This window comes from Camelus dromedarius, chromosome 7 (assembly GCF_036321535.1).
Source record: "Camelus dromedarius isolate mCamDro1 chromosome 7, mCamDro1.pat, whole genome shotgun sequence".
NCBI classification, from domain to species: domain Eukaryota; kingdom Metazoa; phylum Chordata; class Mammalia; order Artiodactyla; family Camelidae; genus Camelus; species Camelus dromedarius.
Window position 1 is genome coordinate 32,298,949 of NC_087442.1, and position 19,037 is coordinate 32,317,985.

A 19,037-nucleotide genomic window follows, 5' to 3' on the forward strand; every position below is an offset into this window, starting at 1 on the left:
GTGGGAGATATTTTCAACACACAGGAAACTGACAAAAAAGGCTTGTATCCAGAATATATAAAGAAATTCTACAAGCCAATAAGAAGGCAGACAATCCAATATTAAAATGGGTAACAGACTTTAATCAAATACCTTATTTAAAAGGGATACCCCAAAGGCCAATAAATATGTGAATAAGTAATCAACTTTAGTCATTAGAGAAATTCAAAATAAATCTATTGCAAGATACTACTACCCACATACCAGAATGACTAAAATGAAAATAACAGACATTGCCAAGGATTAAGGAGGTTGAGAAGTAACTAAAACTCTCCTATGTTGCTAATGGGAGTATAAATTGGTGCAGCCACTTTGCAAAATTATTTGGGAGTACCTACTAATACTGACCTAGCAATTCTACCTCTAGGTATATATATTCAACAGAAATGCATAGACATTTTTCCTAAAACACATCATAGCAGAATTATTTGTAACAGCCCAAAACTGGAAACAACTCAAATGCCCTTTATAGTAGAATGGATAAATAAATAGTAATATTTTCATATGTGCTATTTCAGTTACCTATTGCTGTATAAAAACTATCCTAAAACTTGGTGGCTTAAAACCACAATTTATTATTTTTGAAAATTGTGTAGGTTGATTGAGAGTTTCTTCTACCAGTCTTGTCTGGATTCACTCATGAGGCTACAGTCATCTAATGTCTTGCCCGGATCTGCAGGTGCAAGATGGCCTCTGGAACACGGAGCTGGCTGTCAGTGGGGTACCTCTATTCTTCTCTCACCATGCAGAGCCTTTCATCTTTAGTAGGCTACTTTAGGTTTCGTTACAGCATGGTAATAAAAGGATCTAAGAAGGCAAGAGAGGAATCTGCAAGTGCCCTTAGGGCTAACTTCTAAAACTTGCAATAATTTCAACCGCAGTCTACACCAAAGCATTTCTAAGACAGCTCAGATTCAAGACATTGAGGAAACAGTCTCCTCTTCTGACAAGAGAAGCAGCAACAGCACATTACAGAGGGGCATGTACACAGAGAGACATAATTTATTAGGAGCCATACTTACAGCAATCTACCACAACCAACATACAGCAAGGACAATGGATGAATTACTGCTACAAGCAACAAAAAGGATGAACCTCACAAATACAATGTTGAGTGAAAGAGACAAGTCACAAAAGAATATACAACATCTTCCATTTATATAAAATACAAAAATATGCAAAACAAATATATGATGTTAAAAGTCAAGAGAGTCGAGGAATATGTCTGTGGTGTTATCAATGTTTTCTTTTGACCCATGCAGTGATTGCCCGGAAATTTTTACTTTGTGATCATTTATTGTTCTGTTCTTTTGATTTATGCAACTTTCTATATGTTTGCTATACTTCAGTAGAAATTTTTAAGACCAGACTAATAACAAAAACAAAAGAATTAAAAAATAATGCACACGATATCCTTAATTCAATCCCTATTTACCTGTGTAGTATTTGATGACTTTTGTAGAATGTGTGTTGATGGATTATTCATTCTACTGCTGTAGGAGTGAGAAAGATTCTAAGGCTGTGACAGCCAGTGCTGGGGAACTTTGTCTCTATTCTTTTTCTCTCATATTTTATTTGAGCTCCTACATCAAGGATCAGTTCACTGGTCACCATTTTTTTTTTTTTTTTTGATATGGAAATTATTTTCCTCTGCTCAGCCTCCTCTGTTACTTCTGCCAGTCCTGGCTAAGGCGGTTACTCCTAGGAGATTGTTTCTTGTGACTTCCTCTTTTACCTGCGTTGGGTGGTGTTCCAGTCCCAGCCTTCAGTCCTGCTTATCTAAGAAAGTGAGGTACATTTTTCATATTTTTCCTGGGAAGGCAGGTCGTTTATGCTTTCCTAAGTGGGGGATATGAATGAGATTTTCCAGAGGTTCCTTCACTCAACTTGCTGCCATCTTGGGCCACTCATCCCAGAAATGCAGCTTCTTGCATTTTTTTTTCCCTAGTTGATTCAAATCATTTTGTATATAGGCAATACTGTATAGTGGTTAACACTGTAGACTCTGAAGTCTAAATGTCTGAGCTCTTATCCCGGTCGTGACCTTGGAGAGGTTACTTCCCTCTCTGAGCCTCAATTTCCACACTTGCACAATGGTAATAACCATAGGTCCTACCTTTTAGGCTTCCAGTGAGGTTTAAATAAATTAATCCATGTAAATTAAAAATGTGTTTAATCCATGAAGTACTCATAAATGTTGGTTCTTCTTCTTATTAAGACATGGTTATTAACAGCTAGGGCAGGATGTTGACATAGTTTCATAATTATTATACTGATAACTGTATGGTCTTTGATATTTTCTCTTTTAATCATTTCTATCAGTTTTGTAAGCCTGGATTTATACCATCATTTGGGGGAGGAAGGGATATCTGCTGCCCATCATTCTTAAAATGAAACACTAGATTTTAAGAAAAAGGTTTCATTGTTAAACTAGCATTGTGAGATAGCATGGGGAAGGATGGAAAAAAGAATGAAGGCATATGATAAATGACAAAAATATACTTGCATTTTCCCCATTCACTCCATTTTGATATACTCATTTACACTTAAAAGCTAAAGTTTCTCCAGAGAGAGCTCTTTGCTCCCAGCCTTCCCAGGGAGACTTCTCTAGTCACTGCACAGGCTAAATGCAGGAGTGGAGAGAGGCACAAGGTCATCTAACAGGAGTCAGCCCTGAAATCATTCTTCTGACTCTACCCTGCTGGCCCCTCAGGTAAATGCACATGTCTTCAGTTGTTTATGTTACATCTTCTGAAATGAGGGCGCAGGAGGAAGAGGTTTCCAGAAAAGACATCATTATAAATATGAGTTAAAATTCTTAAACTGGCCCCATAGTCCCTGGGCTCCTTGATAGCTCTTCACTTCCTTCCCTTCACTAGTACTCCAACTCCCGAAATCACTCTAGATGTGGTGCAAAAAAAAAAACAAAAAAAAAAAAAAACAAAAAAACAAAGTTCCTGCGATGACAGGAATTCATCCTTGAGTGTTTTTAACTAAAATTTTTGATTGGGTTTTTAAAAACTATGATTCAAAATTGTGACTTGGTATACATGACACTTTGTGACTTATTAAGAATAAGAAAGTGCATCACACAGCTCAGGTGGGGCTTACAGATACTGTATTCCATGATTCTGATTAGATACAATCACAGATTATGATTCATCAGGCATGGCAGACAGGCTAATTATACAGACTGGGTCATCAGTATATAGCGGTTGTTTATAGACTCAGATTTTATCTGTTCTATGTGACTTATAAGGAAAAATACTGATTTATGAAAGAGTGAGCTGAGTTTATTACTTTGGTCAGCTATATTCCTGTTAAATTTAGCTCCTCTATTCAAAATAATCTCAATTCGTCTGGCTTGATAGATTATAATAAATACACTCTCTCGTACTTTCTGAGAATTGTCTCATTTTCCAAGGAAACAGATGCATTAGGCAGTGGTTGTTAACCTTAGGTACAAACTTAAATTACTTGAAAGCTTTTAAAAAATCCCATTGCTTAGGTTATGCTCCACACAGTTAGATCAAAATTCCTGGAACTGAAGCCACAGTTTAAAGCATTTTTTAAGGGTCCTTTAGGTGATTCAAAAGTGTAGCCAAGGTTGAGAACCACTGAGTTTGAGCCTCTGCCTCCACTACATCCTTGAGTGTATATCCATATCGATATTGATCAGATACTAGTCAGGTAATAACTCAATTGACCAAAAAGGCCATGCAGACATACTTTTAAGATGTTAAAAATAATTTAAGTGCTTGCTCAAGGAGTGTTTGCTCACATCTTCTCTAAGTAATTTGAAGAGTTAAATATATGAATTTTTATATATAAAAAATAAAATTCAAATGTATAGGTATTATTTAACAGTTCAATTCAGTATACTATAAATATGATTTAAAAAATCATAATATGTTAAGACAACTTCCAGGAAACAGAACTCTTGAGTGTTTCAATTAAATTTCTCCTTTACCATGTAGACCCAATCACTTTTATGCATTTTTAAAATATATTTTAATGAGGATATATGACTTGGATAATGGGTTTTGAAATCAACAGAAATATATGGCCCTGGCACTAAAATACACACAGTAAATATTCTTTTATAAAACAACCTTAGAGGACAGGATCAGCATCCACAGGAGAGATATCCCTCTAAATAAGGCTCTGTGATTCAGAACATCCTTAAAACCCTTGTAAATACTTGCAAAGGGATATGAAGTGAGAGAGAGTTCATGTGTGTGTGTGTGTGTGCGTACATGATGCTGCCAACTGACATGGATTTTTCTGGGGAGAGGAATCATAGCTTTGATGAGGTTCCTATGAGGGGACTCTGCTCTCAGTTAAGGGTGGAATGTCATCTATGATTGCAGTCAGTAAGCATTAGAGGATGGCATTTGACACACAGTGTAAGTCCATCTTTGTAGAGACAGTTGACCAGAGTACACTGGGTCTGAACTCAGACAACCTGGATTTGAGTTTCAGCTCTTCAACTTACTTCTTTCCAAGTTTTAGTAGGTTTCTGGTCTATAAGATGGTGATGATAGTATCTGTCCTACCTACCTAATAGGATTGTTTAAAAGTTTAAAATCAAATAATTATTTGTAAATTCTAAGTGTCAACTTCAAGAAAAGATTTACCATAAAAACAATCCCTGTGATTAGCAGATATACACTACTATATATAAAATAAATAAGTTCCTACTATATAGCACAGGGAACTATGTTCAATATCCTGTAATAAACCATAATGGAAAAGAATAAGAAAAAGAATATGTGTGTGTGTATGTGTGTGTATAAAATTGAATCAATTTGCTGTACACCAGAAATTAACACAACATTGTGAATCAACTATACTTCAATTTAAAAAAAAAACAGTAGTGGCAAAATAAGTGTTAATTTGCATTTTGTGGAAATTTTCTAAAGTCAGTAAAAAGAAATGATAGGACAAATTATTAAAAGCAGTTTAGTCAAGTTTAAAATAATGTAGATTTAATAGAATTAATTATATTTTATAGTAAGTTACAAAACCAATGGCAAATCTGTTTCTCATTCCTTTATAGGAATGTAATACAATGGGCACCCAAAATTATGAGGTATTATAAAGTGAAAATTAGGATTAAAAAAGCATGCTGTTTTTCTGGTAAACGCGTATTAATGCGTGTATTGAGCTCTTGTGTTTAACTTCTGGGAGCAACCAAGTAAGAATCATGGACATACTTCCAAAAATAACTACATCAACTTCTGAAGATATCAGTATCCAACTTTTCCTATGTGTGTGATAAGAGGTATATGCTACTCGAGATAAACTGACACAACAGCAAACTGACATAGCATGTGTTTAAGAGGTTGAACATTTTAACTATTTTATGGGGGTTGACTTTCATTGGAAAAATTGCTTTATAAATAAATGATAAAGTGGATATGAATTATTTTACTGTATAATGCAAACTGAATCTAAGCTAACCCTCATGTATTTTTACTTGCAAAGTTTTCCTGTGTAATTTGAAATATTTGGAAACCACTGTAATTATATTTAAAAGAATCAGCATTAGGAACATCTACCCAAAAAAAAAGCAATCCTTGTGCTGAGTAGACTGATAGCTTGCAAGCTAGCCATCCCAAACTCCTGTTACAGCCCAAAGAAGAGAGATGCTCAAGCAGATGCTGAAATAGTGGTTTCTGCATGACCTAAGTAAGTTTCAGAGAATACAACTGACATATCTTTGACATATCTTGACAGGGGATAGCACATAGATGTGTGTGTGTTTGGGGGTATCCTCTCCTCTTTAAAAGAACAGCTTCAATCCAGTGAGACTTGGGCGTAGTGGTAACTGACAGGAAGCAATAGGAGACAATCCAAGAAGCAGAGACAGGGCAACACACCTTGATGAATCCTCTTGGTGATGTCTTCAAAAGAAACAGAGATCAGAAAAGGAAGAAACATGTAGTGACTGAGAGGACCTATTCGGGAACAGGCATAAGACACTGGCTTATCTTGCAGAAACAGTTGCGGACATTTTAAGTGTGTATATGGAGTGGTGGTGAATTTTGTACTCCCTTAATAGGAAATAAGGGAGCAAAAAACACTTGTACATCTAATATCATCATTGAAGAAGCGACAATGTTATAAAGCACCCTGCTCTATTTTTCTTCATCTTCATATCACAGGTGCCTATTTGTATTAAAAAGTTCTAAATAAATTCAGCTGTTTACATACTTCTGCTATTTATAGTTTAACCTATTAAATAATTATTGCATTTTCATATACAGTGATGTTTATAACACTGTGCAGATTATACATGTTATATCTGCCTGATGTGTCCTTAATAGTTCTAAAACCTCTCTCTCACTCACACACACACATTTGAATAAAGCATTAAAAGGTTTAAAGATTGATTTTACATTTCCTGGATTAGAGTAAGATTTGTTAATTCCCATATTTAGACAGCATCTCTTTCTAACACTGCATAAAAGTCACAAGGTTAAATGACGTTTACTCCTTATTTTAAAATTAATTTGTGCTTTTCTTTCAGGGAGAGATTTCACTTATCATGATTATTATCATTGTAATAAGAACTTTATTTCTAATGTTTGATGACAAGATTTTCTGTTTGTAGATATTTTTATAAGATTTTGATCAAAAATGTTGTAGTACCAATGTGCACAGCAAACAAAAATGTTCTCAAGGAAAAATGATTATGACTTGAAATTTTAGCATTATCTTTGATCTCCTTTTCTCTTTCTTCCACTTCTGCTGATTCAACAAGCATTTGGGTTCTCCCTGATCTCTCACCTGCCTCATCTCTGTGTATACACTGAAACCTTGCCAGATCCCCAAGCAAACCACATTGCTCCACATGCTGTGCCTTGCACCTACACCACATCCTCTGCGATGGACATCTTCCCTTTGCCCAGTGAACATCAGGTCACAATTCAAAGCTCAGCTCAAGCATGGTCTTTTATGAAGGATTTCTGAATAACCATCTTTACTACCAGGTAAAATTAGTCATCCCTTTATCTATGCTTCTTTGTAACCATCTTCTTTCCATGTATGGGCACATAAAAAGTCCCGGTAACCAGACTGGAAGATGTTCATCTTCAGAGCCAACCCATAATTTGACACTTCCTCAAACTGATATCATTTAATATTTATTTCAAAAGAAAAAGAAAGAAACTAATTTTCCATTAATAAAAATTGGATATACCTCTCTTTATGCTCAAAATAGCCATTCATGTCACATGCACATGTAATTTTAACTACATGGAATTGTTTTTTTCTTTAGCCATCTCATCATTTATAATTTGAACAACACTAGGCATCATTTTTACATTTAGAACAGTGGTTATATGTAGACACAATAAAAAGACTTGTCTAAAATATCTTTTTAAAGCTCTTTGTTCTGGTTTGTATTCCGTTTCATCAACATACTTTCTGACAAGTTCATGTTTTTAATAGTCCAATTAATGTCCAATTAATAGCACCAAAAATGCAAATAAGTAATTGTTTATCAACAGAATAAACAGGTGGTCTTAATTTTTACTATGTAAAAAGCTGTATGTGCCATTATTTTCAAGATTGTTTTTTTCTTCTAATGGGCTTTATTGTAGTCCAGCTCCAACACCTTATTTTTAAGATTCTTCATGACCAAATATTTAGATATTCACAATAGGACATAATTCATACTCCATATCTGCTAACTGTTTAGGTTTTTACTAAAGAAGTTCTCAGTATTAAAATCAAATAATCTAAGTACATAATTAGTTAAGTACTCCAAGATAGCCAGATCTGAAACACTGCCTTCGAGAAATTAGTGTTTGTCTAATTGAATTCAACCTGAAAGATTGATAATCAACCTAATAAAAATCTAACTGTAATCACAAAGCTCCTTCTATTCTGATAGGTTTCCCATTTTACACTCCCTTGATGACCTTTGCTTGCTCCATCTCCAACACAAAGCTTGCAATCAACCTGGTGACAAGGTGATTAAGCCCAAGTGGCACAGTGGAACAGAGGAGGAGGAGGATTCAGCAAATTTCTGTACCTTCCTAGTCCTTGCCTCCTACTGCTCAGTATTTACCCAGGCAGCATATTTCTTAGCCTGGCACTTTTCAAACTTGCTACTATTGGTTTATTTTACCCAATTTAGACAAAAATGAATATTTATTAATATTATGTATTTAGTATTCAGAGTCCTTCAAAATATAGATATCTCTCTCCATCTACTAGTGTCTGTCTGTCATGTTGATAGTTACACTGTTAGAAAGTCAGCAGCAAGGCCAGCTGCACATATGGCACTGAAAGAATCTGCAAACACAAAAACCAGTGCAATGGAAAACTACCTGAAGTTCAGAATTACAAGTCACATTTGTTTCTCCATTTATCCCGCTCCTGGGCATATATCCAGAAAGAACCCTACTTCAAAATGACACCTGCACACCAATGTTCATAGCAGCACTGTTTACAATAGCCAAGACATGGAAACAGCCTAAATGTCCATCAACAGATGACTGGATAAAGAAGATGAGGTATATTTATACAATGGAATACTACTCAGCCATAAAAACCGACAACATAACGCCATTTGCAGCAACATGGATGCTCCTGGAGAATGTCATTCTAAGTGAAGTAAGCCAAAAAGAGAATGAAAAATACCATATGAGATCACTCATATATGGAATCTTTAAAAAAAAAAAAGACAAACATAAATACAAAACAGAAACAGACTCATAGATATAGAATACAAACTTGTGGTTGCCAAGGGAGCTGGGGGTGGGGAGGGACAGACTGGGATTTCAAAATGTAGAATAGATAAATAAGATTATACTGTATAGCACAGGGAAATACATACAAGATCTTGTGGTAGCTCACAGTGAAAAAAAAATGTGTGACAATGAATGTATATATGTTCATGTATAATTGAAAAATTGTGCTCTACACTGGAATTTGACACAACATTGTAAAATGACTATTATTCAATAAAAAAAAAGTTTTAAAAAATGTTGGAAAACATACTGGTCAGTTTACAAAGAATAAAAGTTTATCTTGAGTAAAAAAAAATACAAGTCACAGAATCATAAAGTGTACCTAAAAGCTTTTCTAATTCAATTCTACAGGATATTTTGAGGGTATGTGTTGGACAGTGTTGTTGTTACTAGACTTTTAAAAGGAAAAGGAGGATGTGGTTGAACATACAATTTTGAAAAAGCAGATTCGATAATTACAAGATATACATAGTATTTTTTAAAATATCACAATTACACTGGAGTAAGACACACAATGTCTATGTTTATCAATAGAGGTTTTTTGGTTTTTTTTTTTTAGTTGGTAGCTTTACAGTTCAGTGCTCTAGGTTGGCCTCAATCATTTTCATAGATCAGGAAACTGAGGCTCTGCTATGAGCCTGTCCCTCCTGAGTGATAAGAACAGTCATATCCAGAACTGACAGCTGAGCACTTTGGCACCAAAAACTACTGAGAGATCTCTGAGGAATGAATCTGTCTCTTTCACCTCTCAAAAATCTTGTTGAAACAAAAGTGATTTTATAGATGAGTACATTGTAGCCCCGGAGCAGGCAGATTGTTGATATATTCATAAAAGTGGTAGCAGAGCCAAGATTAGAACCCAGACTTCATAAATCTTTGACCAATACTTTCTGCTAAAACATCCCTTTCCAATATAAGAGTAATGAACATGTACTGCTTCAGAGTTTACACTGGAAGATGACAATGGTTCTTTGAAGTAAAAATGACTTACTGTTTCCCATTTTGAAGATAACATAATATAATCTCCATGGATGAAAGGATAAACAAACAAAATGTGATAAATACATACAGTGGAGTATTATTCAGCCTTAAAAAGGAGAGAAATCCTGTCATATGTTACAACATGGATGAACTTTGAGAAAATTATGCTAAATGGAATAAAGCAGTCAAAAGAAGCCAAATACTACATGATCCCATTTATATGAGGTAACTAAAATAGTCAAGAAACAAAAAGCAGACTGGTGATCACCAGGGGCAGGGAGAAGAAGGAAATGGGAAGTTGCTGTTTAATGGATATAGAGTTTCAGATCTGAAAAAGTGGAGATTTGTCTCACAACAATGTGAAGTACTTAACACTACTGAACTATACACTTGAAAATAAAGTGATAAATTTTGTTTCACGTGTTTTTTACCACAATAAAAAATAAATGTAATCTTAATGATATGTAAAACTGGTGAGTAACTGGCAGAGTCAAGAATTAGGTTGTGATTCAAAATTGCACGTTCTTTACCCTGAATACCCCTGTAACAGCTATTTCCCAAATAATCTCTATGTGGCTGTCTATACCACCTGCATGACTGCAAGCCCACTGCAATCATGCACTGGCATTCCTTTGTGGGACAATGATCAGAAACAAGCACTGGCCCTTGTAGGACAAAGCCTGAGGAAGCAGATCCCATCTTGCCATACTTGAACCCAATATTCTAAGGGAAAACATTAAAATTGTCTTTTTTAACACTGAAAACAAGTGATCACTGTGGTGTGATCACAAAGATAGGCCACTGGTCCACTGACTTGACCATTTTATTCCCTTTTATAATGGTTACTTATTGCCACGGAGACATAGCCACAGAAAAGTAATGCTGGGTATGTACACAGCCATCTCCAGGAAACGAGACCTGAAGATATGCCTCACTCATGTGGTGTGAAAAACTTAAGTCTAACAGCGCTACACTCAAAGCAACACTTTATCTGTTGGCATGTTTACAAGGAAAGTTGAAAACCAAATAAAGGATAATTGCCCATTCTCAACTGGATGTGGCAACTTTCACCTGTGATCCTTTATTTTCAGGCAGTGGCAAGGCTTCCCAAATGAGCTAAGTGAGCAATGATTCTGATGGAGAGATGATGTGAAGGCCTAAGTTTCTGCTCCTCCCAGATGCTGGATTAATTGCTGTAATACAAACCCACAGTACAATGTGCTCTCCACTGATATCACCCACTTATCTACAGGCCAGTCTGTGATGATTTCCACTAAAAGCCGAACAGTGCCCTGAATAACTCACTGAGTTGTACAAGATTGGTCCAAATTTGAATAAGGCTTGTATCTGGTAAAATTAAAACCTAAACTATTAGGCTCATTCCAATGGATGCTGATGGTTTTATTCTTTAGAAAGTGAGAGGACCCCATTGTCTAATCTTTCTAGAATGCGTAATAACCTCACTTTTGTTATTAGATTTGTCTTTGGGATCCATGAGTTTTCTAAATAAGAAAGTAGCTCATGGTATACCTTTCATGAGGATGCAAACTAGTGCTACATTGTGTTTTTCATTTTCTTTTAAAGAATCTCTATTTATGACACCTAACTTTCCCTGGAAATTTTGCTTCAGTCCATGAGACTGGGCTAAAGGGAAACCTGCATGGCATGCCTAGCTAATTACATTCAAAATCAGACTTCTGCTCCAAGTTTGACCCCTTATCTTTGGACCAATACAATGAGCTGAAACTTTTTAAAAATGAGTCTCTTCCTTTGAGAAACTTGGTTCTTCAAATAAATATAACAATGCTAGATCCACCCTTCTAGCCCCCTGGGTACAAAGAAATTCAGAATTTCTTTCTGAAACCATTCTACATAGGCAATCTGGATCTGACTCTGGAAACACTGAGAGATTGATGGTTTTTAAGTCAAAGAATTCTAATAGCAGAAATGAGAATGGATGAGAATGGAGAAAGACTAGCAGCAGGGAGGCCATTTAGTAGGTGGTGGAAATAGCTCAAGGAAATGAAGACCTGAATTAAAGTAGTGACAGTGGGAATGGAGAAGAGTAGATGGAGAAAGGGCAACAACAGAGATAAGTTGGCAGGTCTTGGCAAACAAGTGAATGTGAGGTACAAAGAGTAGAAGGAATTTTATCAGCGCTATCTTCCTAAAGTGGAAGTTCATATTTTTCACCTGCTTATAGCCCTCCAATAGCTTCCCAATACAATATCCATAACAACTCTATCCATTGCCCTATAAGGCTTCATGAAATCTGGCCCCTGCCTACTTCCTCAATGTCACTGCTTTCCACCCTCATCACTCTCCAATTTTTTGATATAAAGTTCCAGAATTGCTGGATTTTTCTTTCCCATCTCAGTGCCTATGCACTTGCTAGTCTTGCTTGGAACCCTCTTCCCCAGACATTTTGCATGATGACTGTTTTCTTTTCACTGAGATCCCAGCTCAGATGTCCCTCTATCTCCTATGAAAAGTATTCACTGGTTGCCCACCAGCAATAACACCCCTACACCCAACAGTCACTTTTTACATTACTGTATTTGTCCTCTCTAGAGCACCTATCAGTACCTGAAACTGTCTTGTTTGTTTTTGACGTTATTATCTGTCTCTCCCTACTGGAATGTCAGCTCCCTCAGGACGGGGATCCTCTTTATCACCAGTGCCTACCATGTAATGAGCTCTCAAAGAATATTTATCAACCAACTGATATACAGATATACATATACAAATACATATACATATGTGTTGTATCTGTGTGCTTGTGTGTGTGTACATACATACCACATTTATAAATATATATAAATACTACATAAATATATAAAAAGTTATGGCTTGAGATTAAAACTATCAGACTCAGCTTGCTACAACCAAGCATGATACCTGTGCTGAGGTAAGAAGTATTATTTTATAAATCTAACAACAGAATCATTACGTATTGACCTCTGTAAAAGCTATAAATACTTTTGATAAAAGAGAATTAGATTGAGATAAATACTAATCTAGAAGTAAATTTCTGAACCGCAGCAACAAAGGAGAAACAAGCTGGATCTCAATTTTATTCCTCAAATGTGTAGATTAAAAGTTCTATTTTGGCATTATGAAGAAGAAAGGAGCTGGCACACTCATACCACTCATACTGATAATATTCTGTTGTATTATTAGGAAACAGGGTAGGTTTTTCTAGGAGGAGTGGTAAGTATATTTCAGACAAGACTACTTTTTGCAGGGGACCTAGCTACTTCAGCCAGGCTTGATGAAGTCTATTTTAGGAGGCAGAGGAAAGGATCTTCAGGTTCTTCTTCCCAAGCCATGCTTCTTTACATATCTCACAGGGTTACCAAAGGGTTAAATGAATTTATGGCATTTTATCAACCATACTCCATTTTCACATCATTTTTGGATTTGAGGTTTCTTTGAGAGTCCAGCATGGATCCCTCTGAGCTCTGCCTGTCGTCAGCAGAGTTCCAGAGACCTCAGTGATTAGTCTGTGTGAAAAGCACCATTAAATATTCCAAGGACATGAAGTAATTGATCATGACTGACGATATGAGTGTTACTCACTACCTACATTTTCTTCCTAATTTAGAACTTAATCATTTGAAAATAATTATATCCCTTGAAAAAAAAAATGGCTCCACTTCAAAGAAAATGTATTCCATCAAGAACTGACTCTGGGCAACAGCACAATTCCTCAACAGATCTTTGGATCTCACACTAGGACCACACTTCCCAATGGTGCTGAAATGGGCTGGTCGTATCACATCACTAACCAGTCCTGCTGCCTCTCATTACCATGGTGCACCCCTGACTGCAGGAGTCCTTCAACATTCTTTGACTTACTGGGGCTGTGGTAGCAACAGCATGAACGACATTAAATAGGAATGTTCTCTGTTCTCGGGGAGACTTCAGTGAAAATAAGCCTCATGAGCTCTATGTAATGGCACTTCCCATTTCTCTCTAGTAAACATACACTAAGACTACTAATCCTGGGAAATACACACTGAAACAACTTGAAAATGAGGAAGATCATTCCAGTGCTGCTGTAATAACTTCAAATGAGGAAAACATACAAGGTTATTAAAGAAGTTTTTTTAGAGTCACAAAAGGTAACCACTTTGAGTATTTGACAATCTTCTGAACTAAAATTCAATCCCATTATGGACCAGAAGCACAAATTTATTAAAATAATTGTATATGTGATACTTATGTGTAAATGGTTAGCTTATTAGATTTTTTAAATAATGCAGAATTATTAAAGTTATTTATAAAACAAAAACATTTTCTTTGCAAAATTTTTGAAGAGCCTGGTATTTCATTCAAAAATATTTTATTTCAAGTATATCATTATGAAAGCAATTGACTCTTCAGGATAAGGAATGGTGAGAATATCAAAAAGAATAAAATATGATATATTTTACTAATAAGTAACTTAATAGTAATAATAGCATTAGTGTAACTATCCTAATATGATCATATTATCTTCCACATGAATGTATATTTACATAATGTATATAATTCATACATTTCTGTATTGTTATATTTCACCTAATATAATGCAAACATTTTCAGTGGTTTTATGTAGTCTTCATACTGTTAGTAGCTTCATGCTATGTCATTTTCCTTCTAGTTTTTTTGAATATGCTGCCCCTTTTCAAATATAATTTTAAAATATAGATCATGTTCTCTCTTTTTGTTTCAGAATGAACTGAAAGTTTTAATGTCATTCAGATTAATATAACAAATATGATGGACATTACTCATTCTATAAATATGAATTCATAATCATATAATCAAGCACACATTTAAAAAATTTCCTTCATTTAACTTTTAAAAACTTGGGGCCATTCCCCTACTCCAAATTTACTACTTTGTACAGAGATTAAGTACTTCCATATTAAATCTTTTATCTTTTATGTTCTATTTTTGTTTTCACAGAAAAGTGAGTTAGAAATAATATACTTCATTTATTATGGTCATCTCAGTAAATGTTCTAGATAGTTCTAGATAGGAGGCAAGAACATACAGTGGAGTAAAGACAGTCTCTTCAGCAAACGGTATTGGGAAAACTGGACACATGCATGTAAATCAAAGAAGTTAGAATACTCCCTCACACCATACACAAAAATAAACTCAAAATGGCTTAAAGACTCAAACATAAGACAAGACACTAGAAACCTCTTAGAAGAAAACATAGGCAAAGCACTGTCTGACATAAAATCTCAGCAGTGTTCTCCTAGGGCAATCTACCCAAGCAATAGAAATAAAAACAAAAATAAACAAATGGGATCTATAGTTCTAGATAGATTTCCTTTAGTAATACCTCCAAAAAGATACTTATGTAGTAAATATTCTGAATGTTAGTAAGTCAGAGGACTGTTTCAGTAGACCTCACCTAAGAATGATGGCTCAGCTGAAGAGCTTTATCAGAACCCACTTCTTTTTCTTCATAGGTTTTAAAGTTATTATTCCATTTCACTTTTATTGATTGGTGCAAAGAAGAAACCCAACATTTTCTTGACTTTGGCTCCTTTGATGGTCATTTGGCTTTTTCTCCATAAAAGCTTAAGTGATGATTATATACTTAACGTTTAGTGACATATAGAGAATATATATTGCTGGTGGGGATGTTTACATAATTGTTTTCTTGAAGGCCCCTATTAGACAATCTCATAAACTTATCCCAGCTGCCCAGAAGAAATTAGTTGATGAGCACAGATACTTACAAAAAGTGCCAGGGATTTTAACAGGAACCAAAACCTGCCTTCACTATATTATATATGCAAACCTCTGGTTCTTTGTATCTATGAAGGTATTTTCACAAATAATTTGCATTTGATAGTTTCTTTTATTCTCAAATTTTGCTCCATTTCTTCCCTGTTTTTGTAAGGCTGAGGAGATATCCTTAGAAGTGGAAATCTAGAGCTTTCTTTTTCTTGGTAAGTAATAAAGATAGACATGGGGGAAAAAAAGAGCAAGGGAGAACCACTGGGTTATAGACCAGGGAGAGATGACCTGGATGTTAAAAGGACTCATTGATTGAATCATCCACAAGTAAATAAACCAGTGCTTCAAGGTCAATGCTTTGTCCCAGACACACTGTCACAGGCAGAAATGCTTTCTTTGATGTCAACTTAGCTTCTGTTGATTTTTCTCCTCCGCTGGAGAAGAAGCAAGAACAGAGAAGCTGCTTAAGAGGTTGGTACAGTCATTAAATCCACCTAAAATAGCCTTGAAAGCCCATACATACGTTATCCCTTTTCCTCACAAAGCAAGCCTGAGCCAAACACAGAGAAACCTCTGAATAAGAGAAGACTACTTTTCAGTTGTATAAGAGACCATGGCACTGCCTACCTTTGCTATGAAACAGATTAGAGGAAAAATCGAGCATAGAGCTCTCATAAGGTAACTGAGACATTTCTAGGTAACTCAGATGACAAATCTTCAGTGTGACTTCAATGCTTCTCTAGAAGCAAATTCCCTGAATGAGAACAATGTTACAACCTAAATATAATGCACTTTCCAAAAGTTCTCAGACTTTTCAGGTGGTAACTCTAAGACAAGTAGATTTTCAATTCATTGTCGTCTCTAGCCAGCACAAGTCTTGCAACAATAATGTGGGCATACCAAGCCAAAATACTTATTAGCACAAATCACTTAGATGTGTGTATTTCCCATGTCCTCTGCTCTGTCACTACACAGTAGCTCTCTCTAGAGCCGAAACAAAGATTTAAACATTGTTCTAACCTTGGCTGAATCCAATTTGGGGAAGAAAACTGTGATTGGAAAAGATAAGTAAGAAGAAACAGGGGTAACTGGACCTACAGATGCTAGAGAAAGAAAGGAAGTCCCATAGAGGAAAGGGACCTTCAGCCACAAGAATCAAAGGATGAGAGGAAGCAGCTCAGCACTCAGAGGTGCTTACAGATGAACCACCTGATGTCTGACAGATCTGGATACTTAATAAGTGCCAGACGGTGAAGACATGAAGGCCTTGTATTAAGGTGACAGGCAGCTTGAAGAGAAAAGCATTCCCTGATCAAGGTGGGTGGAAATCATTATCAAATCAATATATGAGAATCTTCCTAGCAGTAGAAGCAACAATAGACATTGCTGCATTTTCAAATACATGTAAACATTTTCATAGTTGAATTTTTATTGTATATATATTGTGTACTTTTTTGAACATAATAAATACCTTTTCTCACTATAAAAATGTTTTACTAAATAGCATGCTTAATGGTCTATGTTCTATCTCCCATTTGGTTATTAACAAACATTAAAGTCTGGGATAAATATTTTAATACACAAATATTGAAACATTGCTCCAAGGTAGGGTTTTGGAAATTCAATTGCTGAGTGAGAGAGAATGTACAATCTTATGACTTTTAGTGCATATTGCCAAAATGTTTTCTACAAGAGTTTTAAGAAATTCTTCTCCCATCAGGATTTATGTGAATGACCTTATGAACATAAGCACTGAGTACCACTTTCTTTTTATATTGTTTATTTGATAAGATAAAATGGTATTTTTCTAGTTTTAGTTTACATTTCTTTATTCATGAGATTGAGCATTTTTCATACATTTGTTATCCGTACATACATATTTCCTCACATGTCTGTTTCTGTGCTAAGAATCTCATATTGATTCACTTGAATGTATCCTATATATCAAGGGATAGAAATCCTTTGCCTATTTTTTGTTACAAATATTGCCCCACTTGTGTTCAAACTTTCATTTCATGACAGTTTGACATTAAAGAGTTTTTATCCCTTGATATTTTCTTTTGATTCCTTCCATTATATACAGAGACCAAATAATAATCCTTACCCATACAGAGATCAAATAAATACCTAAATTAAACACTAGGATTTGCTATAGTTTTTTTTTTTCCATCTTATGCTTCAATTTCCCTGGAACTTTTTGGACGTATTACAGTTAATATTGCTGTATAATAAATCACACCAGAGCAACTCATCTCTGCTCCAAGTGGGGCAGTGGGGCAACAAGGAGAAGCACCACCCTCTTTTCAAAGAAGGACTTGCTGTCCAGCTATGGGGTATGTGGTCAGCACCTTTAGGGACTGCCTCACCTATAGACAGCTGCTTCATCTGAGGCCACATCCTTTCCTGAGCAGCTCACACCTGATGACTGAACAAGGCAGGAATATGAAGGTCCAGCCATCTCCGACTGACCATGAATATGATGGGCAAAACTCACTGTAGAGCTTCACACCTGATTGGCAAAGGCTTTTTCAGACCTTCGCTGAAGTTTAGATTCTTCCTCTGCCCAATCTTGCTGTTTCCCCCTCCTTACACAGGGGCTGAAGTCTACTAACCGTTTATTTATATCATCAACTCCATCTCAGTGCTTGCTTCTGGAGAACCTAACCTGCAAGAGGCTGCTCAGATTCAAGATGGCTTATTCCTATGGCTGGAAGATAAGAGTGGCTGGAACTGTGGACGGAATTCCTCTTGATATGGGCCTCTCTTTGGGCTGTTTGGGCTTCCCCCAGCATGGTGGTTTGTTTTTATAAAGGTACAATTTGAAAATGTGTATTCTTTTTTTATGAAGCACAAAGCTGAGCTGATATTTCTCATTAATATATCAATTATATTACTCAAAATCTCTCTGTATTTTTTAACTGCCTTGTATAAAACAGGGAATTTCTATTTTTTGGCTTTAGAATTTAATTGATATATGCATTCTCCACTAATAAAAACCCATTTGATGACAAAGTGAGTTCTTTTACACCCTATTTATAAACTAAGGTAAAAACTCTGTGTTTGCTTTAATTTTCTCCAGTTATATAATTTACTAAAAAATGTTAACTATTTTAGACAATGATTTTAATGAGTTAATGGCAGAGAAAGAATCTTTGTATTTCATTTCATATTTAATAGTCAACATATATTTTCCAAAATAGGTATGTGGGTTTTTAAAATTGTTACAAATCTTTGAAATCCCACAGCATGTGCAACAAATCAAATGAATACTCAGCCACAGAGCTGCATACAGGTTGATGTGGTAGAGGAATACTGTTCTTAACACTACCAGAGGTGCTACAAGGACAGGAATGAAGTCACTCTTCTTCACATGGGACTGTCTCCCCATTATGGTGACTGTCATTTTATTTGTTAAAAACACAATGGATACTTCATCTGCACTGTAATCGATATTCTATCTGAGATCTTAACTTGCAGATGGATGCTGCCAGTATTTATAAAGGGACTTAATGG

General features: G+C 35.5%; 1 long non-coding RNA gene across 2 annotated transcripts in view; it reads right to left on the reverse strand.

Moving 5' to 3' along the window:
- LOC116154053 (uncharacterized) overlaps positions 1-19,037 on the reverse strand; it is a 293,948-nt gene that overhangs the window by 198,747 nt on the left and 76,164 nt on the right. The window lies entirely within an intron of this gene.